Source organism: Gouania willdenowi, chromosome 18 (genome assembly GCF_900634775.1).
Source record: "Gouania willdenowi chromosome 18, fGouWil2.1, whole genome shotgun sequence".
Taxonomy (NCBI): Eukaryota; Metazoa; Chordata; class Actinopteri; order Blenniiformes; family Gobiesocidae; genus Gouania; species Gouania willdenowi.
Window position 1 is genome coordinate 28307133 of NC_041061.1, and position 25648 is coordinate 28332780.

The 25648-nt window shown below is 37.7% G+C and overlaps 1 long non-coding RNA gene across 7 annotated transcripts in view; it reads left to right on the plus strand.

The window, feature by feature from the left end:
• Positions 1-2412: 2412 nt before the first annotated feature.
• Positions 2413-25648, plus strand: part of LOC114480422 (uncharacterized) — a 31239-nt gene continuing 8003 nt past the window's right edge. For 3 of the 7 annotated variants that reach the window (XR_003676095.1, XR_003676096.1, XR_003676097.1), the window contains exons 1-2: positions 2413-2521; positions 12819-12920. This is a non-coding gene — a long non-coding RNA (uncharacterized LOC114480422). Of the gene's footprint in view, positions 2522-12818; positions 12921-15627; positions 15633-23651; positions 23674-24263; positions 24283-24387; positions 25203-25648 lie in introns of those variants that run through there. The other 4 variants (XR_003676100.1, XR_003676099.1, XR_003676094.1 and 1 more) reach the window with 4 other exon arrangements.

Genomic DNA, 25648 nt, shown 5'->3' on the forward strand with positions numbered 1-25648 from the left:
GTAGCGTCTGCCAGAGGGGAGGAGTTTAAACAGATTGTGTGCAGGGTGAGAGGGGTCTGCAGTGATGCTACCTGCCCGTTTCCTGACCCTGGACAGGTATAAGTCTTGGATGGAGGGCAGATCGACACCAATGATCTTTTCTGCAGTCCTGACTATCCTTTGTAGTCTGTGTCTGTCTAGTTTGGTTGAAGATCCAAACCAGACAGTGATGGAGGTGCACAGAACAGATTGAATGATGGAGGTGTAGAACATGATCAGCAGCTCCTGGGGCAGGTTGAACTAAAATCAAATAAAGTAAAAGCAACTGTAGATTTAATGTGATCTACAGTGACTTTACTTTCATTGCTCATTAAATCTTTTTCTATTGTTTCTGAGAACAAACCATCATAATTTAATCAGAAATTAATTTATACTCAACAAATTTCCTCTAAAATCCATTAAATCATCCACAGACCAAATCCTTCAGGCTGTAACTACGTTATTCACTCTTAAATCACCAATAATCACATTTATTCTGACTGGTTTGTCATAAAGTTTATAAAAAAGTTGGTTGTGACGTCAGCGCAAAAGTTGAGTGGTTGCCAGGTTGAGTTTTTTCCCGCTGATTGTGAGATTATAAAATAACTAACTTAGTGATCAAACAGTTTAACGTTGGTTAAAGGTGATATTTATGTTTTATTTGGATGATGAACGGATGGTTTTTGGGGCATTTCTGTGGATATTTAACATATTTCATGTGGGGAATCGTCGTTTGTATCTGGCAACCAGCTAGAGTCAGGAACAAAGCAGTGAAATGGAGGACGGACAGAGCTGGATGATGACTACCGTTAAACTAGAAGAAGAAGAAATATTATGGAGGGAAGTGAAGCTGAGTGAGACGGACAGTGATGATGATGATGATGATGATGATGATGAAGGCTGTCTACGTCATCACGACCACCTGTGGGATGGAATGTTTGCTCCAAACTTGGAGAAAAGTGGAGAAGAAGAAACGGAGGCGTGTCCGTCCAACCCAATTATATAAAGCAGCGCCACCCAGCGGCAACACCTGTTGTTTTTCAAAATAAGTTAAAATATCTGTCAATAAAAAATAAAATGTAAATAATTCCTCAGGTTCAACCAAACATCACTGGATTTATTTAAACAGTGTTATTTACTATTTATCACAAAGTCAGCATGGTACTATTTTATTTTGAAAAGGTTTGTAGATAAAGAAAAAGGCTTGAAAAATCTCTTTATTTATATAACTGGTAAACACTGGGTAATCTACGTCCGCTATTCTCAACTGGTGGGTCGGAGCTCAAAGTAGGTCTTGAACCTGAACTTGTTGGGTCGCAGACAGCTAATCATAAATGAATAAATTCCTAATATCTCTCATTTGGACTTGTCTCTTAATTTGAAAGAAACATTTTTTGACAGGCATTCTGTGAAATGTATGTTGTACATAATACATATTTATATATTTTTTTAAAAATTATATATGTGTGTTTTCAGCAGCTATTTTTGAAAAACTAAATTTGTTTGGTTGAATTCTAAAAAAAAAAAGTGTGTCACGATTTAATGACTGTGGTAATATGTGGGTCCCAGGGTGAGACCAGTTGAGAACCTCTGATCCAGGGTCGGGGTCAATTTCATTTTTCAGTTACAATTACGTTTTCAATCACAATTCATTTACGATTACAGTGACCATCAGTTTTTGTGATATAAAATATATTTTAAAAATTGTTTATTACAGATGTGTAGAACTGTACATAGAACTATAACATGGTTCCCCAGTTTTGCATTCAATTGTAATTGACAATTTTTATAGAATTTTCATGCCAATTACAATTACAATGTCAATTATCTGAACCCAATTACAATTTGATTAGAATTACAACAGCAACAGATTTTTTAAATTACCATTATAATTGCACCATATTTGTAATTAATTATCGATCACATTATTACTGAAATGTTTATGAATGTGTGTTGTTCCTTTAAAAAAAATTAATAATAAATCTGATCATTGAAATAACAAACATTGCCAGTTGAAGGAGTGTGTTAAATTTTTAAACAAAATATAAATAACTCATATAAATATATTATTATTATTATTATTATTTTTATTAGTATAATCATATTATTTTAGTATCTATAAGTATTTTATTAACGTGTTATTTGCTGCTGGTATATGGATGAATCCATCTTGACAAGCATGTTACGAGTGTGAACGTCTAAATCAGGGTTTTTTAAGTTTTTTTGCAATTAACAATTAAACACACCGCAAAACAGTTAAACATTTACATATATTATAACAATATTTTTTAAATGTCTTACGGTCGTTTCCATTTAAAATATCACGGCAGATTATTATGAGTTGTTTTTTTTGTTTTTTTACAAGTGTAGGAAGTGACGTAGTTTCCGCGCATGCGTTGAACCGATCGTGTTTCCTCCTCCATCTTTTGCTATCTGTGAACACGGAGTCATCACTTCTTGAGCACCGAAGCTGATTAAAGTTCACCTTCCCTCAGGACTGAAGGTAAAAACACTACTTTAATGGTTTAACTGATGGTTTTAGAGTAAAAACACTATTTTAATGGTTTTACTGAAAGCCTCTGATGGTTTTAAAGCGCATTTAGGATAATGTGGAGGTTTCATGAACACAGACAGGATGCTAACGTTAGCATCCTGTCTGTGTTCATCATGTTATTGTTTATAGACTTAGTGATGATGAAGATACAGTCATTGCTAAAGTTCCTGTAGTTTATCATACGCAGCTGGAGCAGATCATCTTATTATTCACTGTTAAATATGGGTTAGAAACAGTGAGGCTACGTGCTTAGCCTTTAGCTCGCTAGCTAGCGGGTTTTATAGGTTGAGTGGTGACTGTGTTTAACTGGTGACTGAATTCCGTTAGCGTGGTTTGATAGACTCTAATGATAAAACCAGCTGTGTAGTTTACAGAGAGGTGGAGATTGTGCTTGTGTCTTCTTTAGATGGTGAGATATTGATGAGATAAATTCCAATCAGTCCTTATAACTGTGTCCACCGCGATGAAGTTGGTTTCACGTTGGCTATTCTCCTCCCAACACCAACATCGAGCGGTATGGTGAGTGGATAGTGCCACTGCTAACCCTAACCTATGGTGTGTGGATAGTGCCACTGCTAACCCTAACCTATGGTGAGTGGATTGTGCCACTGCTAACCCTAACCTATGGTGAGTGGATTGTGCCACTGCTAACCCTAACCTATGGTGAGTGGATAGTGCCACTGCTAATCCTAACCTATGGTGAGTGAATAGTGCCACTGCTGACCCTAACCTATGGTGAGTGAATAGTGCCACTGCTGGCCCTAACCTATGGTGAGTGAATAGTGCCACTGCTGACCCTAACCTATGGTGAGTGGATAGTACCACTGCTGACCCTAACCTATGGTGAGTGAATAGTGCCACTGCTGACCCTAACCTATGGTGAGTGAATAGTGCCACTGCTAATCCTAACCTATGGTGAGTGGATAGTGCCACTGCTAACCCTAACCTATGGTGAGTGGATAGTGCCACTGCTAATCCTAACCTGTGGTGAGTGGATAGTGCCACTGCTAACCCTAACCTATGGTGAGTGGATAGTGCCACTGCTAACCCTAACCTGTGGTGAGTGGATAGTGCCACTGCTACCCCTAACCTACGGTGAGTGGATAGTGCCACTGCTAACCCTAACCTACGGTGAGTGGATAGTGCCACTGCTAACCCTAACCTACGGTGAGTGGATAGTGCCACTGCTGACCCTAACCTACGGTGAGTGGATAGTGCCACTGCTAATCCTAACCTACGGTGAGTGGATAGTGCCACTGCTAACCCTAACCTATGGTGAGTGGATAGTGCCACTGCTAATCCTAACCTGTGGTGAGTGGATAGTGCCACTGCTAACCCTAACCTACGGTGAGTGGATAGTGCCACTGCTAACCCTAACCTACGGTGAGTGGATAGTGCCACTGCTAACCCTAACCTACGGTGAGTGGATAGTGCCACTGCTAACCCTAACCTACGGTGAGTGGATAGTGCCACTGCTAACCCTAACCTACGGTGAGTGGATAGTGCCACTGCTAACCCTAACCTATGGTGAGTGAATAGTGCCACTGCTAACCCTAACCTATGGTGAGTGAATAGTGCCACTGCTAACCCTAACCTATGGTGAGTGAATAGTGCCACTGCTAACCCTAACCTACGGTGAGTGGATAGTGCCACTGCTAACCCTAACCTATGGTGAGTGAATAGTGCCACTGCTAACCCTAACCTATGGTGAGTGGATAGTGCCACTGCTAACCCTAACCTATGGTGAGTGAATAGTGCCACTGCTAACCTACCGCAGGAGTCTGTTGTGTGAAATCAACGTCTGAACTGGATGACGTTACTACGTCGTTGCCAGCTTTTGAAACGTAATATGTTTAATTATATTTCAGGTGTTCACAGATAAAGCAGGTCCTATTAGACAGTAATGTAACTATTAAGATAAGAAATAAGATAAGATAATCATTTATTGATCTCACAATGGAGAAATTCACTTGTTACATTTGGCATTCAGAAAGATCACTCAGGGTGTGCAGAATAGACAAGAAATGTGCAGACAGTTAAATAGTAAAAAGAGGTATCTTATGTACATTAAGTAAAAGCAAAAATCTTAAGGGGATGGAGTTCTAAGAATAAATACAAATTAAATAAAAGTTTACAGTTCTAGTGCAGGTTGTCAGGAAATGACGCTGCTACAGGGAATAAAGTGACGCTGATATAGAGATTATTGCACGTAGTTTTGCAAAGGGGGGTTATTATTGCACATGTTACTTTAGGGTCTTGTTGTACAGTGTAACAGCAGTGGAGATGAAGGCCTTGTGGTAGCGATCCTTCTTGCACTGAGGGTGTCTCAGTCTGCTACTGAAAGAGTTGCTCAGCTCCTCCACAGTCCCGTGCAGTGGGTGGGAGGTGTTGTCCATGATGGAGGTGAGCTTGGCTAATACCCTCCTGTCCCTCACCTCCTCCACAGAGTCCAGGGGGCAGCCCAGGACGGAGCTGGCCCTCCTCACCAGCTTGTTCAGTCTGTTCTCGTCCCGTGATTATTAAACCTAAATATCCTGAATGATTAAATCATCAGCTTGATCTGGTTTATTAATAGTAATCAGAAATAATTATCAACCATAACTTTATGTAATTCATTAGATATAAACTAAACTAGATTCAGCAGCAGTGGTTTATATTAAACAGTAAAAACACTAATGTAGTTATTTTTGCTTTTCATGTGCTTTTTATGTATTTTTTAGAAAATAATGTCATTATTAATAACAAAAAAATAATATACAATAAAATTAATGGAATGAATCATATGCACAAACTTTTTAATGTGTAAATGTTATTACTGAAGCATATGACATATTCAATTTTTTTGGTGTGTGTTTGTGAGGAACCTGTTTACACTAAGTTGGGAATTGTTTTATTTATTGTTTTTATTTGTCGTAATTTATCCCAAGCTAAATTTAAAAGATTGTGGCGTTATAGAACAAATAAATGTATGATTTGTCATCTGATTAGTCGATTAATCGTTTCAATAATCAATGATTAGTCAACTATTGAAATAGTGGTTAGTTGCAGACTTAGTCTGTACCAGTGAGACATTTTATATCAGGATTATTATTGTTTTTACACAGCGTAGCTCCACTGTTTTTATATCTTTTTAACCAATGTACATCTTTTCATTAAAAAATAATAAATCCTAAGGCTCATCACTAAATGGAAATGTAAATAAAAACATGACAACACACGACAAAACGATAAATAAATAAAACACTTCCTAACTTAGTGTAAATAGGTTCCTTACAAACACGTCAGCCATGGCGACAGCGTAGTAACGTCATCCAATTCAGACGTTGATTTAACACGACAGTCTCCTGTGGTAGGTTAGCAGTGGCACTATCCACTCTCCATACCAGCGGTAGCTTCACTTAAATGCGTCCCGCCCACTCTGTCATGGTTCAGTGAGGAACATGCTGAAGGCTCTGCTATGAACTTAGGTGCACCACCCTCTCTCCACCTGTCCTGGCTGCTAGGGATGTAACGATTCACTCAACTCCCGATACGATTCGATTCACGATACTGGGTTCACAATACGATTCTCTCACGATTTTTTCATTTACAAAATGGGACTGTCGACAAATTTTTGGGGAAAAATTAGAAAATACTTTATTATTTTCCTTTTATTTTTCATTGTCAAAAGAATTCCTTGATAAACTATTCAAAACAATGCAATTTAACTAAAAATAAATCTTGAATGAAATAAATAAAGGAATAATACAAATGAAAATGAAGCCTATTAATTTAAATTCTGGTTCTATAATAAACAATGCAAAACTGCACAATAGTTTTTCTTTTAAAAGTGCAACTGAAATGTATTTTGTGCCTTAACACTAGCATGACCAGAGTGGTGTCATTTGACACCTATACCTTTAAAGTCCAAGCTGGTGTCAGATGGCGGGTGTGAACAACTCAGCTTGTGACCATTGTTATGTTACTGAGGCCACTACTCCCCCCTCAACTAGGGTGGGGGGGTGGCTAGGTAGGTTCCAGGACACAAAGACCTTTTGTAATCTCCTTTGTGTTTCCCATACAGCAGCTACATAGAGGTTGCAACTTATATTTCAACTTTTGCAACAGAAAGTAGTAAGTAGTAATAGTGAGACGGCAACAGTTTGTTTGCATTCTTGGTGAAATTTATTTAATAGAGATTTTGTGAACAATTCTGGCACTGCCACACCTCCTTTATGCATTTGCCACGTGCAAACTTGTCACAATACATACAACGCTTGGTGGCACGGTTTTTCCTGCAGCAACACTTCACCTGGCACAATGCCCTTTTCCCCACATCAGGTGTGGGTGGTTGTTGCTGAAGGTTTTGCTCATTCACCTCCTTGGCTGCCATATGAGACTGGGCAAGCTCATTTGCAAGCTCCAGCAAGAAGTCCACCCTTCTCCCCTTGACCCCAGTGCATGCCTGATAAAGCACATGTGCGTTCAGCGCTGCAATGTCAATCATGTTGTAAAACACAGCGACTGGCCAACGCCGTGTTCCTGAACGCACAGTGTACTTTCGAACCATCTGGTCCATGACGTCCACACCACATTTCATGCTGTTGTAGTCGGTGACTGTGTTCGGCTTTTTTTTCCGAGTAGCCTCAGTCTCCACCACGCTGTGCACGCTACTGAGGAGGCAGTTTGGGCACATAAACAGTCAGTGTGGCACCAGAGGTTGAAAACACTTGTGTGCTGAATTCCTCACGGGCCAAATTCTTTTTAGCTGAATCTGGAAGCTCCCGGCGAATCTTATTGACTGTGCCAGGGAGGGTGGTCTTCCGGCTGTGCAGTCGACGTGCTAGTGACAATGAAGTGAAAAAATTGTCGGTTGTAACAGTTCTTCCTTTGTCCATAAACGGTTCCATAAGCTTCATCACCACATTTTCAGACAATCTCTCCCCAGGTGGACGACTGGGGTCTTTGCCAAGATATGGGATGATTTTGCACACATACTTGGATTTAAGGTCACATGCCACACAGAACTTGATACCAAACTTGTCCGGCTTCGTTGCAATGTATTGCAAGAAACAGCAGCGAGTCTTAGTTGGAAAAAGTTGCTCATCTATGGTGATGTGCCTGCCTGGGTTTTTGTTTTTCCCTGTTGAAGCATTGATTATTTGTGCATCTTGTGCACTTTCTTCAAATTTGTAAATTAATAGCTTAATAAAATAATTCATGGACCTGGTTAGTGAATGGTGGACCTCGTGAATTTACCTTTTTAAAGTGAAAACTCAAACAGTCCTTTTCACACTCGGAAATCTTGCTTTACCATAAATAGCAACAATACATTTGATTTATAAGCACAAAAACAATAAAGGTAAATAGTGAAAATACAGGAGTAGGAAACAGGAGCTTGGTTGCTTTATTACTGTTTTTCTTTTTCTAATTTTATTTATTGTGGTTTATCAATTGATCACAACACACATGGCTCATATTAATTTGGCCATTCTTATCCAATAATTCCATATAATGTTATTTGGATTAACAAACATCTACCTGGGAGAAACTGGTTTCTCAACACTGGCCATCATTTACACCAACCCCCAAAGTTTGTCACTGCCCAGCTGCACATTCCGATCGAAAGGCTGTATTTACATAAGAGAGGTGGCCCACTGAGTTGCAAATGAGTGTCATTTGGCGGCCTCTGGGCAGGGCAACAGGAGTAAGAAAACCTTGGGCATGCTAGTGTTAACAATTGGACTTTAAAAAAAAAAAACGTCATTGCACTGATTTACGTCATATTTGTTTGGACCAGCAGAGGGCGCTGGTAACACAGTGGTCGGTTGGCATGCAGATATTCTAGCAGTGAAGAAGAGAAGTTATGCTAGCAGACAGAGCTAATAGAAAAACGTGACTTTTGCAGATATTCAAGTAATATTACAGATATTCTTTCGGTGCTAAAGGGGTAATGAATCATTTATTAACATATTTAAGAGTAGAAGGCAGCTTTAAAGAAAGTATTAGCAGACTCCGCCCGCCGCCAACTCTTCCGGATAGCGCCCTCTGCTGGTTAAATAAAGTACTGCAATTCAATTGTCAGAAAATCGATATCAACCGTGATACCTATGAATCGATTTTTAACTGCCTTACGATTAATCGTTACATCCCTACTGGCTGCATTAAACTCATCTTAAACCACCACAAACAACCTCTAAAACAACGTAAATCAACACTGACTACTAATTACAGAACCTCTAGTGCTCGTTTAACTTTGCTGTGCCTGTGAAGCTCTGCACGTGCTTCGTGTAGTGCAGCGGCGCTCCGTGAAAACATGATCAGCTTTAATCATCTTCACCTGCTCAGTGTTCGAACTGTTATGTCTGGTTAACTAAGAATAACTCAGTCTGTACTGTAATTTAGTTATTTTATTCCAGCTTTTTGTCCGTGTCTCGTAGTTACACATTCACAGTCAGCTACTGTAGCTACCTCAAGTACACCTGTTTCAGTGGGAACTTCCAGGTTACAAAATAAAAGTCCATTGGAGCAACATAATTAGAATGTTACATTCTAACATAATCTCATCAGAGCTACAGTAAAATTCATGTTGAAATAATAAATTAATAAAAAATGAACTAATGAAAACAAATTTCATACTTAATTTATATATATATATATATTAAATGTAATGTTTTTTTTCTATTTAGAGAGTGCATGGCTTATTAGCCAGAACATTGTTGTTTTCCTAAAAAAGATGTTTTGTTTTCTTTAGTTTTTCTAACTTCAGTGTATTGCATGGTGTTACTTAGTCCTGACTATGAGGGACAAAAGTAACAAAGTGCAACATCTTGTCAACATCAAATTCCACATTACACAGAAGATAGGATCATTTAAATTAGGTTAATTTAAACTAAGTTGATCAGAACTGACACTGACACTACAACTTATATCTACCTTTTAATTGTATGTACTTTATTTTTGACTTACATTTTTGTTTAATTATGAGTTTTTTTTATTTATTATTATTTATTTTGTTTCCTCACATGAGTTAAAAACTAATATTTTCCTTTAAAAATGATAAATAATTCTAAAAAACGGAATTTAAAAAATGAAAGTGAAAAAAACGGAATTTGGAAAAAAATAAAACTGATTTCATAGAGCCCTACATGTTGTTAGAATTTAGGGACCGTCAATGAAATACTGTCTCTGTGAAAAGCGTGGGTTAAAAAAAAAAGTTTAAATCGTTAATATAATGCGAAATCACTTCTAATAAATGGAGATAGACTGAAAAAAAATGTGCAGGTATATTTTATATAACATTTGAGCTTTTATTGTATTTTATGACAATTGTTTTTTCATATTTTTCAACACAAGTTATTCAATCCCAACGGCAAGTTTTAAACTTTCAAAGCATCTTTTAACTGTTGTTCCGTGGGTCCACGTGTTGTGTTCTTTCCCTCTTTCTCTGCTTCTCTCCTGTTCCATGGAAGATGTGTGTACATGAGAAATGTAAGTAATGAAAAACCGACCACTGGGTTACCAGCGCCCTCTGCTGGTCTAAACAAATATCTGACGTAAATACAGTAAAATGACTGTTTTTTTTTTTTAAAGTCTAATTGTTAAGGCACAAAATACATTTTCAGTTGCACTTTTAAAAAGAAAAAGAACTATTATGCACTTTTGAATTGTTTATTATAGAACCAGAATTTAAATTAATAGGCTTCTTCATTTGTATTATTCCTTTATTTATTTCATTCAAGATTTATTTTTAGTTAAATTGCATCATTTTGAATAGTTTATCAAGGGATTCTTTTGACAATGAAAAATAAAAGGAAAATAGTACAGTATTTTCCCCCCAAAAAATAAAAGAATATTTTTCAGTCATTTGTCAACATTCCCATTTTGTAAAATAAATCGTGAAAAAATCGTATCGTGAACCCAGTATCGTGAATCGAATCGTATCGGGAGTTGAGTGAATCGTTACATCCCTAGTCGCCGGCTCTATTCCGCGCACCCTGTAGAGGCCCCGAACCTCTTTTACACAGAGCGTGTTCACTGTGCATCTTGAACATGCTTGTATAATAAATAAAGCAGAGAAGCTGATTTCATCAAGATCTTCAATGCACTTTGTTTATCAATGAGAGAACAGATTTAATGTGACTCTTTCAGCAGCTCAGTCAGTTATAGGTAGGGCAGCCAACTTTGCTTGTTTAGTCGACTAATTGGTCAATGCAGTCATGGTCGACCAATATTTTCATTGGTCGACCAGCAACGGTATCAGTTTCAATAGCGTAAAAAAATAAAATAATAAATTGCAATGCAGTTATATAGGTGATAAGGATTAAATATCAGTACAATGTATTTATGTCCAGCAACAGCTGTGTGTGAGTAAGTGCTGCGTTGCAAAAAAAAGAAAAAGTGTTGCACTTCAGCTGTCAGCGCAGTGTGCTGTCCTCAGAGCAGATCAGAGTAGAGAGGGAACAGACACAAGCATCCACTGTTAATTCAGTCGTTTTTCTGCACAAGAACATGGATTATCCTTATATTTGATACATGGATTGTGTAAATAGATCCACTGCTGTCTCTGGCGCAGCAGAGCACACTGCACACCTATGCTTGACGTGCTGGTTTCCCCGTGCACTGATCTGATGTTGACATCAACTAGGGATGTGACGATTCACTCAACTTCCGATACGATTTGATTCACGATACTGGGTTCACGATACGATGTGTATCATGTATTTATTTTGCATTCTCATGATAAATACATAATCCAGTAATTTTGTCTTGCTTTTTTACATTTTTGATCACTCAATTATTCTTTATTTTTATCCAAATTGTCATAAAAACACTAATAAATGGGACATGCTATAAACTGATTAATAACTGAATGATGAACCATTTCTATTTGAAACTGAAGAGGAACTAAAGTCATTAGCTACTGTACAATCTTTTTTTTTTTTTCAAAATTTTGTGTTTTTCACGTTTTTTTTTTAAATTTTGTTTATTTATAAATATATTACAAATATATTTAAACAAAAACTGTTTCTTTTTAATTAAATATGTCATTAATATCACCATATTTCCCCTCAGGTATCGATGGTTTACTGAATCTGAGCAGGTTTATTAGTTAAGTTTTGATCAACTTCATTATATTTAAACTAATTTAAATCATCCTGATGACATCATTCCAGACTATAATGATTAAACAAAAACAAATGCATCAGTTATTTCACCACTAGAGGGCAGAATATTGTACAGTATTAGAAGCTATCAAGTTATCATGAACCTATGATGTTTCAGACTCTACAATCCCTGTCATCGTTGGTCTCGTCCACAACAACAGAACAACTGCAGCTCTTCACCAGAAATGGCCGTAGCTTCACAGTGTTACGGCAGAATTTGCGGTTGACCTCATTTGGAGACATGATTTATTGCTCTGGTTGAGTGATGGAGTCCAGGCGAAGCATTGATGATTTTATAAAAAAGTTTATTCTAAAACTAAGTAGAAAAAAGTACACGATGGAACAAAGTGGAACAAAAATTAGTGACCGTTCTGCCGGAGGTTCGAAGGCAGAGCCGCTCCCTCTAACAGTTTCAGCTCAAGGTTTTATACAGATAAGAAAAGGTCCCAACCCTGAGAGACAGAAAGGGAGGGAGTCAGATGCTCCCACAGTGGAAATTTTGGAGGATGATGAAGACGTGTATAATTATGAGGAAGATCGGACGCCACTTATCTGTCCTTGATAGTGTGTGCGTTCGTGTGTATCTGCATGTGAGCAGAGACTCTGGCCTTGGCAGAGACTCTGTGCTGCACTGAGTACAATACGATCTGTACTGTTTAATCATGATTCAGCTGTTCAAAGGTGTAAAGAGTAATGGAGTCGTCATGTATTAAAACATGACAAATTGTACACATGAACATACATTTGACGATATGATGATGAATATAAAAATGGCCATAACAACAGACACATAAACGTTACGTGGGAACTGGTCTGCTCAGTATTTTGGTAGTTTAGACGTGTTTCAGGTGGACGCTTCAACATGTTGTTTAGCTCAGGACCAGGAGGGGTGCTGGGGTGCACCAAATGAACGGTCCCCTGAAACATTTCCTTTTGCAAATCCATGGGAATTTAAATTCCTCAGCCACAAAATCTAAATATTTTCCTCCACATCATGTGATCTCTGAACAAACTGATCCTTTTAATCAGTGATGACACTGCAAAGGATGAATGTATATTTCTAGATCCTTCACGTTCATTCTGTCTCTTCCATCCTTCAGGTGGAGCTGATTCCATGCTGATGTTACAGGTGAATGGAGGTGTCTGAAGGAGGATTGTGGAATCACTCAGCTGTGACAGCAAACATGGACTCCTCAGAAAAGGTGAGAAATGAGTGGATTAAAGTGTTTCAGCAAACGTGGAACAAAACCAGTGAATGTGGAACCAGTGAAGGACACCTTTAAAGCTGAACATCAGCTGGACTTCTGTTGGAACATGTGACCTCCAACTGCTCAATGACACAGACAGGAAGTACAACAACAGATCAGCCATAACATGATGAGCCCTGATAAGAAATGTCATCTTTTACACATATTCTTTAATAATGCAGTGTGTGAATAAGAAGATCCTCCAAGAATCTCATGTTGTTGTTAGACTTTATTGTTTCCATTTGTGGCTCTAGAACCAGTTCAGATTAACTTGTTCTCACTGTGTGTGACATCACTGATCTGACTTTTTAGCAGCGTTAGCCTCTGTTACTGCCTTTAACTGAGCTTATCTCATACAGAACACCAGTCTGACTCTTATTGTGAAAAGACTTATTTCTGAGCTCATAGTGCAGAGTTTATTTAGACATCAAAGGAACAGCTACAGTTACAAGCAGCAACTAGCAACACAATCAGAAGGAGGTCATCAGTTAGACAGGTTACCATTTAAAGCACAACTTGTCTGTTTGCTCCTTTTCAACAAACCAATCTGAGCTTCTCATCATATTTTCTCATTATTTAATAAGATGTAAATAATCTTCAAATCCCTTCATTTGATCAGAGACAAGTGCTAATGTCCATCCTGCCACTGAGCTGTGGAGGCAGTGATGCTTTGGTCAATGTTCTGCTGGTAAACTTTGGTTCCTGACGTCCATGTGGATGTTCTATTGAAGTTGATCTCCTACTGAAGCCTAATGCTATGTCTGATCCATCTTTAACAGCCACTGTTCTTTCTAGGAACACATTTAGAAACAAATGTTTGTTTGGTTCCTTCTCTTTTTTTTTCATACAGTATCTTTATTGAATTTTTCCAAATGTTTTAGTACATAGTACAGACAAGAGGCCAATAAAACAAAAAAAAAACACTAGGGCTAACAGTCAAGATGACAAAACTCTGCATCACTAGTACTTTATGTCCTAACAAGCATTTAAAAGAAAAAAGTTAAGCGGCATTCATGTCTCACTGTCCAGAAATGTTATCAGCTCTTGCAAGATAGTCCAAGAAAGGTTGCCAGATGTTGTAAAATTTATCAAGACAGCCCATCATGCCATATCGGATCCTCTCCATGTGCAGTACATTGGTGAGGTCGACAAGCCAGGTTTTAAACTGAGGCACAGTGTCCAATTTCCAAAGGTTCAATATTGCTTTCTTGGCAGTGATCATCCCATACATTATTGTACACTGTACAGAGAGACTGTGATTTTCTAGAGATGAGGAATACCCAAACAATGCTATCTCTGGGTCATGTTTGAAAACACAATCATACACTTCAGAAAACCAGTTGAATATCTCACACCAAAAATGATATAGCCATGGACACGCCCAAAAAAGGTTTGCCAAGGAGCCCTCAGCAGACTTACAACGATCACATAAAGGAGAAGTCGAAGGAAAAATCTTATGAAGTTTATATTTAGAATAATGAAGTCTATGTAGTACTTTAAAATAAATTAACTGATGCCTGGTATTAACTGAGCATGATCAGGGTCTGCTAAGGTTTTCCTCCCAAATGTCATCTGTAATAATTATCCCAGGATCCTCCTCCCAGCCCCCCCTCAAATGGAAAGTGGTAAAATTCACTTGTTTAGAGAACACTTTTACAAAGCCTGAAAAACATTTTTTTGAGGCGGGCGCAGCAGAAGACTGTAAATCTTATTTTCCTCAGGAACAGTCTGAAATTTAGGCATAGATTGGTGGATGTAGTTTCTTATTTGTAAATACCGGAAAAAGTGAGAAGAGGGAAGAGAGAATTTGTCCCGTAGCTGAGTAAATGAGGCAAATTGTTCACCAATATACAAATCCTTCACATTGACTAAACCCTTTAGTCTCCAAGTCTCAAATGTAATATCCGACAGGGACTGAAGAAATACATGGTTACGAGACACCGGGGCATGTACAGAGGTGTTTGGCAGTTTGTTGCTCTTCCTTATTTGCTCCCATATTTTCAGGCAATTCAGGACTATACGATTATTCACTTTCAATATTGCAGGAGGGCCAGGTGATGAGAAAATAAGAGCTAGAAGAGAACTGTTTTCAACACTAAACAGTTTTCAATGGCGACTCATGCAGAAGTATCTGCTGAGACTTCTTTTTTATAACCTTCCTGCCAGTAAGCAAGGGCCCTGAGATTGGTGGCCCAGTAATAGTGGAGGAAACATGGTAGTCCTAACCCACCTCTCACTCTTGACTTCTGTACATGAATTTTGGAAATTCTATGTGCTTTGTTGTTCCAAATAAAAGGCATACTTATTGAATCTAAAGATTTGAAAAATGATTTTGTCAAAAAAATTGGGAGATTTTGAAAACGATATAAAAACCTCGGAAGAGAGACCATTTTGATAGTGTTTATGCGGCCCACCATAGAAAGAGGAAGGCTACGCCATTTTTTGACATTGATTTTTAATTTCTTTACCGCTTCAAGAAAATTGTATTTAAAAATAATGTAGGATCTCTTGGAAGGAGTACTTCAAGATACTTTAATTTATCCATAACTTTAAATGGAAGATTATGTAAAAACTCAGGGTCAAGTTCTGCACCAATGGCCATGAATTTAGACTTTTGCCAATTAATCGTGTATCCTGAGACCTTGCCAAAAGATTTTATGAGGTCAAGTAGAACAGGAATGGACTGTTCAGGCTGTGAGAGGAAAATTACAACGTTGTCCGCGTATAAAGAAAGGCGATGGTCTATATTCCCCAGGTGAATGGGTCTAAGAAGAGTGTGGTGTCTAATACTGATGGCAAGAGGTTCAATTGCAAACAACAAGGGGCTGAGTGGACAGCCCTGCCGTGTACCACGGTGTGACAGAAAGGGGGCTGACGTTTCTTGATTAGTTAAAATGGAAGAAGAGGGCTGGGTGTATAACAATTGAATCCAAGAGATAAACCGATTGCCAAACCCAAACTCCTCCAAAGCTCTCAACATGTATCGCCACTCCAATTGGTCAAATACCTTTTCCGCATCTAAGCAAAGGGCGGCCATTTTACTGCCTCTCTCATGTTTATGCTCAGTCTCATCCCTGCCCTCCTTCGGTATCAGTGAAATATTGGCCTCATACAAAGTGCGAGGACATTTACAAGTTTCAAATGAGTGTGTAAACATTCTCAAAAGGAGGGGAGCCAACTTTTCAGAGTACTTTTTATATAGTTCAATGCTGAAGCCGACCGGTCCTACAGTCTTACCATTAGGAAAAGATTTTATGGCATCCAAAATTTCCTGAGTTGAGATATTTATATTTAAGGCATCTTGTGCAATCTTACTTAACTTAGGAAGAGCTAGATCGCCAAACCAGTCAGAAAGATTCCCAATTGCTTTTGACATATAGAGTTGCTCGTGATACTCTTTAAAACGATCATTAATGCCTTTTGGGTCAACAACTACTTCTCCTGTTTTTGACCTGATTTTATGAATAGTTCTGCTGGCCTGTAAGCCTCTTAACTGCCTAGATAGAAGTTTATGGGGCTTGTCCACGAGCTCAAAATGTTTTTGCCTTAATTTAAGCAGCTGGTCCCGCACCTGATCAGACAATATAGTATTATATTCATATTTCAATTTCAGAATATTTTGTAGAGTAGGGGGACTGGGGGAGGATCGATAAGCAGTTTACAACTGCAGAAGTACATTTTCTATCTCTGAAAGATGCTTCTTCTCCTCCCTCCTCATAGAGGTCTAGAGATAATATGACCTCTGCTGACTACCTTAAAAGTTTCCCATAGGGTGGAGTCATTAACCTCAGAATTGTCATTAGTTTCCAGAAACTCAGAGATTTTTGCAGACATAAACTTAGAAGGAGTGAGGGATGAAATCGCCAGTTATAATATTGTCTCTTATGGTTAAGGTCAAGGACCATGGATGTTGGAGAATGATCAGAGATTAAAATATTATAAGTTGAAGAGATCACATTAGAAATCAAACGAGAGTCCAATATAAAATAATTTATCCCAGAATATGATTTGTGTCTTGATGAAAAAAAAGAATAATCTCTTTTTGTGGGATACTGCAGTCTCCAAATATCTACCAGATTCATAGAAGACATTAAATTATTTAACAGTGTGGAGGATGCAGATAATTGGGTTGTATTGGCTGAAATGTCCAAAAAATTATCTAGCACACAATTGAAGTCTCCACCAATAATAATGTGTGTGTCAGGGGAGTTAGGCAGCTTATTAAATATCTTAATGAAAAAGGCTGGATCATCAAAATTTGGAGCGTAAACATTCAAAAGCATAACGTGAAATGAGTAAATATAGCCTCTTACCAAAATATATCTACCGTTTGGGTCACTGATAGTAGAAATATGTCTAAATGGAATAGTTTTACGAATCAAAATGGCAACTCCCCGGGCCTGACTGGAAAAGGTGGACTGGAATATTTGGTTAACCCAGGAACACCGTAGTCATTTTTCTTTGGCAGGTCTTATATGTGTTTCCTGTAGAAAAATAATATCAGCAGACAGTGGCTTTAAATGGGAGAAGACCTTGGCACGTTTGAGTACATGACCCATTCCCCTAACATTCCAACTGGTAAAGGTGATACCGCCACCTAGAGGAGGTGAACTAGGATGCATTTATAATTAAAGTAGGTAAACATGCACCTCTAGAAAAACAAACACTAATAATAAAAACAAAACATAAAACCAAACCTAACCGTAAATAATCATACAGGGGTTGCCGGACCATATGAAGTCTTGAGCTACAGGTCGGCTCTAACACTAAGTTCTTGTGGCTCTCATTCCAGCAATGCAAAAGAGAAAAACGGTCATAAAAACGTCCTCGTCGGAATAATTGCACAATTAAAGTCGCATACCATGATATGTGCCGATCCATATCTGGTCAATGTAAACTTCCTGCAAAGTCCTCCGCCTCCCGTGGTGAGGAAAACACCTTTTCAGTGTTACCATGGGTAACTCGCAGCCATGCTGGATAAATGAAGCCAGTCCGCTCACCGGCATCCCGGAGCTTTTTACGAGCGCCATGAAAAGCCTGCCGCTCCTTCATCACCTCTGCTGGATAATCCGGAAATATGTGCATCGGCTTGCCGTTGTGACTCAGGGGAAACTGTTGACGGGCCAGCTGCAGTATGCTCTCCCTCGTCTGGAAATGATGAATCCGGGCAATCATTATGCGCAGCCGCGCGTCATTGGCAGAGGGTTGCCTTCCAATGCAGTGTGCTCGATCCACATCCACGGGCTTTGGAAAATTGCCAGCACCGAGGACTCCCGTAATAAACTCCGTCACAAACTCAGTTGGGCGCCCATTCTCAATCTTTTCAGGGAGACCCACAATCTTGATATTCTGCTGCCTAGAGCGAGCCTCAAGATCGATCAGCTTCAGACGGAGCGCACCATTTTCTGCGTGCACCCTTGTGCACGTTTGTTCCAGAGCGGTGAGGCCCAAAGATGCTTGGGTGGATGCAAGAGACGCCTCTAATGTATCGAAGAAGTCTGTCATCATTTTGCTCATATTAATATTGTTAAATGGTTTTTAAATAATTTTTATTTGTAAATCATAAAAAGTAGAATAATTAATCAAAGACTTCTTTAACAGTTACTGCAATAGCCTGAAAACAACTGACAGTCTTTATTTTGTAAAATATATTAATATTAATAAAAAACACTCTGATTTTTTGATGTTTTTTATTCATTAAATAACCTTAAATACTGTCATTAATCAGCAAGGACTTCTTTTTTTTAAAAAAATTACTCTCATAGCATGAAAATAACTCTTTATTCGGTCACATCTACACACACCTCTACTACACCAAACATATTTAGAAAAAACACTTAAATATAATAATAATAATAATTAATCAACTAAAAATATATCTTTTTTTCATTTAAAAATTATCGTGTTGATGTTTTGAACCCAGTATTGGTTTGCCAGAAATGAAGAAAAGAACAAAGGTGCTCCAAACGCTCCAAGACTCCAGAAGAAAACACCTCTCCCAACACTCTCAACCTTCTCTCACTTCTCACCTGTTCTGTCCACTCCACCTGAGGTCAGGTGTAGGTGTAGTTCTACAATTAGACACTAGATAGAGCCCCAACATAAGTATTAGGTCTAAGCTCCTCCTTCCACTACTTTGACTGAAAATCTATCACACCTGTGTGTTTGGACTCTCAGATAATGTAGTGGAGGAGCTCAGAGATGTTGTTTGTGAGTGTCTTCAGATTTATTGAATTATTATGGTTTATTTTAAGCTCCTAAAAGCACGTATTTAAGTTAGAATATAGGTCATGTTAAAGTACACAGGCTGATTCCATGTTTATATGTATTTTGACCCAAATGTAAGTTAACTCTACAGCCAAAGTGTTTGGCTTTACCAGTTTGTTTGTTTAGTGACATCTTAGTCAAAATACATTAAGATACTATTTAATCCAATTGATATAATATATATATAGTGATTTCATAGTGTAATTTAGGTTAAAACAATGAAGAATAAAATCACAGATATGTTAAGAATAATAAATATTGGTTAAGAGTTTCAGATAAATAAGTTTACATAAATACTAAAATTAATAAATAAGTTTATGGGTAAAATACATTGTTAAAAAGTTAAACTTTAATTAAAATGGTAAAAATGTGTACACCAAAGCACATGATTTAATTTTACAAATAGAAATAGTTGATTTAAAAACATTAAATAGCAGAAAATTAATTAATTTAATAAATAAAGTATTTAAAATAGGAAAAGCTCAGGTGGTTCATTCTTTTAAAAACATTTGATTAGAACTCATTCTTCCTTTCTCTCTTTTTCATTTATTTTATTTATTTATTCAGTTCATTTCCGACATGGTTGCAATCACAGAAATTCGTTTTGACACTCAGAGCAAAATCACATCATTGTTTTTTTTTTTTTTTTTTGTTTTTTTTTTTTTTTGTCCTTTTGCATGCCGGAAAGGGCGACGAAAAAAAGCATTATGCTTATCCAGATCCGTCCCCTGATTTGAACACAGATAATTTTACATCAAACCTCGTTTCTTCCCTTGTCTTGTCAAACATTCTCATCTTCTTCATAATTTCATCATTAACGTTTTTTTTTTTTTTTTGTCCTTTTTTATGTGATGCGTTCTCATCTACAGTCATTGTTCCTGTTGTTACTCCTCCTCACTGTCCTTTTTTTCCGTATCTCCTCGAGCTTTCTTTTCCAGTCGTTGTTTACGTTCCTCCAACTCTCCAAACGTAAAGTTCTTCTTCTTTCGGAGTACCTTCATATCCTCTGAGAGTCGCCTCAGCTTACGATCCATCAGAAAGGCACATGCACATACACATACCCCCATCATTAGCAGGCCAAAGATCATGACTTCTAGCAGATAGATGTCCTCCACATCTTCCACTGTCAGCTGGGAGAGACGGAGCATCTGGCTTCTCCCTCGTGCATCCATGACATATCCACTTGGGTATGTGTCCTTTGGACACGCTGGTTTGTGCTGTAGTAATTGCCTCGTCGTGAAGATTTTGTCAATGGCGCTCAATGACCAGTTGATGAGTTCCATGTCGTCGCTGTAGAGTTCGATGAAGAGTTGACTTGAGATCTGTATGCGTGTAGAAATCTTCTCCGTGTTTTCTCCTTAAATCCTTTCAGATTTACGGATTGTTGTGTCTCTGCGTCAGGGCTATTCCAGAGGTTCATGGCTCTATGCACAGTACTATGTTTGCCAACATTCGATTTGACCCTGTCTGGTCTGAACACATTATTATGTCTGAAGTCGTAGGAATTTTGATTGTATGTGAAACGTTTTTGTATCTGATGTGGTAGTATTTTTGATGAAGCCCTAAATGCGTGTATTTGTGTGTTGTAGTGTATTATTTCTTGCAGTTTTAGGTATTTTGACTTCTCAAATAATTCATTTGTGTGTGCGTTGTGTGGTGCTTTATGTAAAATTCTTATAGCTTTTTTTTGTTGTTTAAATAGTGGTTCAAGATACATTTTGTAGTTATTACCCCATATTTCGGAGCAGTAATTTAAGTGCGATGCTATGAGTGAAGAATAGATTGTTTTAAATGATTTGGTATGTACAGTAGGATTTGTTGAAGCTTCCAAGGAATGTAACTGCTTTTGGCAACTTTGTTTTTAACTATTTGTATATGTTTTTTCCAGGTCAGCTTCTCGTCCATCCAAACTCCTAGTACCCTATATTCTTTTACTTGTTCTATTATTTCCATGTTTAGTTTCAGTCTTATATCTCCTGTTATTTTTCTCTTTCCGAATTTGATGAATTTTGTTTTACTGACGTTTAGGGCTAGTTTATTTACATCTAACCATGTTTGAATTTTTGATAGTTCTTCATTTGTTGACTCTATTAGAGTTTTAATGTCTTTACCTGAGCATAGAATGGTTGTCATCTGCAGGCAATTTGACTTTGAAAATGTCGTTTATGTATAAAATGAACAGGTTTTGGCCCTAAAATTGAACCCTGTGGCACACCACATTGTATGGTTTGGCATTTTGATGTGTGTTCTTCAAAGTCAACATATTGTTTCCTATTTGTCATATAGCTTTTAATCCATTTTAAGGCGTTGTACTTTATTTCGTAATTTTGAAGTTTTTCTTCTAGAATATCATGATTAATTGTGTCAAAGGCTTTTTTTAGGTCCAGAAAAATTCCGAATACAAATAGTTTTTTTTTCTAATGCTTCTCTTATATTCTCCGTGATGTCAATTATAGCCATTGCTGTTGAACGTCCTTTTCTAAATCCATATTGTCCTTCATGTATTATATTCTCTGGTCTTTGGAGACAGCAGACGTGTTTTCGTTTGCTCCGATAACACGACCTTGGCTACAGCTGGCTACAGCTGAACAGCCTGAACAGCCTGAAAAACTGGGCCCAAGACTGAAGGAAAATGGTGAAAAAACCGCAGGGAGGCCCTTCAGAACCCAATTCGGGTTTGGAAGAGGTCAAGGAGATGATACGCGAGGGTCTACAAAACCTATCTGCCGAGATAAAGTCGTTGGAAAAGACGCTGGAAAACTCACTGGAAAGACTACAAAGCGAAACAAAGGTACTGAAAGAAAAGAATGAAAGAAATGCTGAAGAGATAAAATTGTTGAACGCGAGGGTTGAACAGCTGGAACAAAAGGAAAGAGAGAAAGATGTAATCATCACAGGCCTAAAGATAAAACCCAGGAGTGACGAAGAAACAAAATCGATTGAACAACAGGTCATTGACTTCCTGAAGTCGAAGGACATTGTCCTGAACCCTGACAACATCAACTCCTGCCATCTCCTGCCAAAGAGAAATGATACCAGAGCTGTAAAAATAACCTTCACGAATATAAAATTCAAAGGAGAAATACTCAAGCAAAGAAATAAACTCAAGGGAACGAAGGTGTACATCAATGAAAACCTGACGAAACAAAATGCAAGCATTGCATGGAAGGCACGTCAAATAAAAAAAGAAGGAAAGATTGTCAAGACTTGGTCAAAAAACTGCAGGATTTACATCCTGGAAGAAGAGGACGGAAAACCAGTTCTTATCAAAACGATGGACAACTTGGGAAAATACGAAGGATCCACCTAAACAACAACACTACTGATGGTAATCATGGATATGGACCCAGATCTATATAAACACTGGAAACAAAACTCAGACTGTGATTATTTTACGGAGACCGATTTAAATGTGAAACCAAGAGTAAAAAAGGTCTGTCATTTATTCATTTCAATTACTAGGTGGTGGGGTGATTAAGGATTACATTAAATTTAAATTCAAAGTGTTTATTGTCATATGCAGTTAGAAACACGTTTTTTTTTTATACAATGAAATTGCTGCCTTGCTTATGAGCTGGGATATAATAATGTGTTTATACAAGTTAAATCTAACAGTGGAAAATACAACACTGCCAATAAAACTAATAACAGCAGTTAGAAACACGCTTATGAACTAAGATATATTACATTAAAATACTACTTTGCTTGTGAACTGGATGTGGTGATGTGTTTATACAAGTTGGATCTGATCCCATCATCAGACAGTGGAGGATACAACACTGCCAATGGAACTAACAACAGCTGGATTACCCTTGATGTAGAGACAAAACAAGGTGACATTGTGGATGAAAAGGGAAAAACCTTCCAAACACCTTCGAAAGAGGAACTATTCTTGAACTGGAGGAATGCTAACAACGTCTGGCAGGGAACAAGGTCAACACAAACAAAGATAGAGAGGACAACACTGACTACAGATGGACGTTCAGAAGAAATCAAGAATGTTTGACCAGAGAGACATGTAAACCCATGTAAATTTGCGATGGTAAAACAGGGGACGGGACCCGGATAAGCAAACTGCTTCTCTCGTCTCCTTTTTCGGCATGTACAAAAAAAAGAAAAAAAAAAAAAAAAAAAAAAAAAAGTGAATGTAACCATGTCGGAAATAAACTGAATAAATAAAAAAAATAAATTGTTGTCTTCTATAAATTTATCAAGTCTGTTCATAAACAGTTTTTCCAGAATTTTTGATAATTGTGGTTATATTGATATAGGTCGATAATTAGTGAAACTGCATTTTTCTCCACCCTTGTAAATCGGTCTGATTTTTGCAATTTTCATTTTTTCTGGGAAAACACCATTCTTGAATGATAGATTACTTATATGTGTTAGTGGCGGAGTTATTTCATCCTTTTCTTTAAGGTTTTCAACCTGCTACAAAACCTACAACAAAACTGAATAAACTTTTAAAAGCTGAGGTGACCTCACGTCTTACTTGTGTTCCATCCATGTTCTTTCAATCTGGACAAGCATTGTAGAAAATAAGCTTAACAAGTATCTCGTATGGTATTCTGAAAATTAAATATGATTTAAAATTAGATTTAGATTAATTAATTGATAAAAGAAGTAAAGGAAGTTTCTCACTTAAGACATTCATAAAAAGATCATTTAATAAAAAGTGTGTGTGATTTCCCTGGTTTATTCTATGGGACGTGTGCACGATAAATGTTGTTTGTTGTTGTTTTTTTTTTCTTCTTTTTTTTACAAATTTCTATATTTTATTTTGTTTGGTGTATTTTTCTGTAATGTATGTTTTTTGGAGTCATTATGTGTATTCAAAAAAAACAATTAGGCCAAGATTCACGGCTCCGCCCTTTAAACACTATAAAAGTTAACAAAAATCCATGGATCACTTTTGATGTCCCCCTTCTCTAGATGATCTGCAGCGACTTTGAGCCTTGTTGGTGAAACGCCCTTGGAAAAGTGTGTTAAAATAGGACATTTATCTCATATTAAATTCTCTTCACTCTGTAGGGGGTGCTAACGCGCCAATGTCCATTTTTCCACATTGAGCTGGTTTAGGGCTGGAGGTTTAATAACTGATTCATAAATGTGTGTTTGGTTCCTTCTCTGTGTTTAATCTCTAACTGTTCTACAGGACTCCGGAAGCCAGAACAAAGTGACACCTCAATGCTTTCAGGACGATGAAGCTCAGCCACAACAAAGAAACAAATCTAAGAGAAAAACTTCAGAGCAAAGAGTTCAACAGCAGAGCCAAGCTGGAGTTAAAGCTAAACATACATGTGACCAGTGTGGGAAGGCTTTTACCAAGAAATCATACCTCACTAAACATCAAAGAATCCATTCTGGAGAAAAGCCATTTAACTGTGACCAGTGTGGAAAAGCTTTTACCCATAGTTCTACCTTAATAAGTCACAAAGTCGTTCATACTGGAGTTAAAAAGTTTGAATGTGATGAATGTGGAAAGACTTTTAGTCAATCTGTAAACCTCAGTCGACATGTCCTCATTCATCGTGGAATCAAAGCTCACAGATGTGAACAGTGTGGAAAGACTTTTACACAAAGATCAAATTTAACGAGGCACATGCAGACTCACTCCAGAACAGAGTTGTATCGCTGTGACCACTGTGGGAAAATATATAAACACAAACAAACCCTCACTGAACACCTGAGATCTCACACTGGACATGAAGTGTGTCCCTGTGACCAGTGTGACAAAGTTTTTACAACATATCAAAAGTTAAAATATCACCAAAGCAGCCACTCATCAGAAAGACCTCATAAATGTGACACGTGGAAAATATTACAAGTACAAATCTCAACTTAATCTCCACCAACGAGTTCATGAGAAGAATGTTTTCAGATGTGATGAGTGTGGGAAGACCTTCAGCACTTCATCTGTTCTCCACTCACATCTCTGTGTGGATGGAGACATGGAGCAGGAATCATCTTCAGATCCCAGCGACACACGGATGGTGACGACACCTTCTGGTTCCAGTGTTGGACTGAAGAACCCAGAGATCAGGCTGCACAGGATTCCAACATAAACCTGCTGTCAGCTGGAAAACGGACACCAACAGTTCAGGAAGTTGTTGATTTTTGAAGGTGTGGTCTGAAAGAAAAGATCAATACAATGATCAGTTGGAAAGGAAGCAGGAAGAAGCTTCCCTTTGTTCACTTTCTATACAGGATATACATTCTATAGCTTCTGTATTCATACATGATGTATATGAAGAATGATTCACATTATTATTATTATTATACACTAATGACAGATTCTATATCAGGTCTGTTAAACTCATTTTAGTTGAGGGTTCAAATACGGACCAGTGTGGGGTCCAAAGGGCTGCAGATTTTACCAGCCCTAGTTTATAAATGAATTTGTTTTAATTTTCTCA